Here is a 1,973-nt window from a genome sequence, read left to right on the forward strand (position 1 = left end):
TCATTCCTGTCACCGACGGAATCAGTCCGTCGGTAAAACTGTTTGATGGTATAGTGGACTCAAGTGAACTATTTGTTCGTTTTATATACAGCAAGATGAACTTAGAAAACAGGAGTTGCTCAAATACTAGGTGCATGTTCCAAAGAGACAGGATGTCCATATATAGTGGACTTTATTGATGACGAACTTACTTCTAGAGGGCATGTCTGAAATCTTTGACTGGCTCATTAGTGGGAATGGCAATGGCATTTGTAGCTGTGGTTCTTTCTACCGCTGATCTCTTTCGCATGGATCTCAAGAAAACCCTAAGGTTGCTGTGCAATTGAATGAGACATAAGTTCCATGGTTGCATTCCACATTCAATTGAATGAGACATAAGGTCCATGGTTGCATTCCACATTCAATTCGGTCTCTCATCTCCTTTGTAAAAGGGAGTCGGTGAAGCAGTCCGCATGGAATTTGGTCTCTCTCGTCCACCATATAAAAGACTCAGATTGTTGGAGAAACTCACCGTCTTTTGTTGATATTATGGGATTTGTTCAAATATTTTTTTAAACCAAAACTCAGACTACAGCTGCCGAAATAGTTCGAGAAACTCACTGTCTTTTGTGTTATATTTGTTCCTCTGGTTCTTATGATCTAAAACAAGAAGAGAAGAAGAAGCAGATCTAAAACAAGAACAGAAGAAGGCAGCGATGGCTAAAAATATTAGGGCTTTAAAGTCAATTGTTTATGACAATGATGAGTCTTATGCAGTCCAAAAAGCCTTCGCACAATTGATAGAGGAGTTCTTCAGAGAGAACACACTTCTTCTCATCGTTTGTCTTCTGAAATTGACCTCGGAGGTCCAAAGAGATGCCCCTCAAGTTGTTGCAAATCTACGAAGGCAGAAAGTTCAGTTGCGATTGATTGCATCAGAATACTTGCAGAAAAACACCGATGTTTTAGATCTTTTGGTAGCAGGTTGTGGAAACAGACATGGCTAACCATTACGGTGAAATGATGATAGCATGTTTGCGTCACCAGAGTGCTGCAAGATATGTTCTAGAATCACCAGTACATCTGAAGAAGTTCTTTGATTATATACAGCTTCTGAATTCCGACGTTGCGGCAGATAATGCCTTAACTCTTAAGGAACTAATTGACAAGGCATACTGAATTTCTGTCTAACAACTATGAATGGTTTTTTTGCAGATTTGAATTCGAAGTTGCTAGAATCAACCGATTATATTACAAGAAGAAAAGCTATCAATTAGCCGCTGGACACATACTGTTGGATTACTCAAACTCAGTTGTGATGGCACGATACGTGGGTTTGAGGAATTAATAATTCGAGGATTATTATGAATCTCCTAAGGGATTCAAAATAAACAAACTAATCATATATAATACAATAACCAACAATATAATTAAAATACTTAAAATAAAGAGATAAGGGATAGGAAATTATAAACTCGATTTTTAATGTAGTTCGACAAGCCTACATCCACACCTAAAATATCATTCAGACTTGAGTATTGTACTCTTTTACTAATCCAAGTGAAAGATACAATGTCCTTTATAAATCCACATCAAACAATTACACCACTTGAAGATGGAATCTTTTAAGTTTTTTTTTTGTGACAAAACAACATCAATACCAAGAGTTTATTCAAACTCTGAAGTGTTTACAATTATTATTTGTTTACAACAAGATTCACTCTCTTAAAAGGTAGATTATACAATTGAAAACAATAATCTATGTAACTCACTCAATAACACTTAAGATGATTGAAGGTGTGTAATTGTAATGAGTTTGAGATTTTATACTCTTGAGCTAAAATATAAAGATTTAATTTAGCACAACTTAGAGCATTTAGGATTCATGATTTCTAGTTGATTTTTCTTTTGAAATAACTTATATATCATGTATGTTCAGAATCTCACTTTATTCTATTGATGTTATCTTCATATAGACATGTTTAAACTTAATC

General features: G+C 35.2%; 1 pseudogene; it reads left to right on the forward strand.

Moving 5' to 3' along the window:
- Positions 1 to 236: 236 nt before the first annotated feature.
- LOC133701564 (putative MO25-like protein At5g47540) lies at positions 237 to 1,370 on the forward strand (annotated as a pseudogene).
- Positions 1,371 to 1,973: the final 603 nt, after the last annotated feature.

This window comes from Populus nigra, chromosome 8 (genome assembly GCF_951802175.1).
Source record: "Populus nigra chromosome 8, ddPopNigr1.1, whole genome shotgun sequence".
Lineage (NCBI taxonomy): Eukaryota > Viridiplantae > Streptophyta > Magnoliopsida > Malpighiales > Salicaceae > Populus > Populus nigra.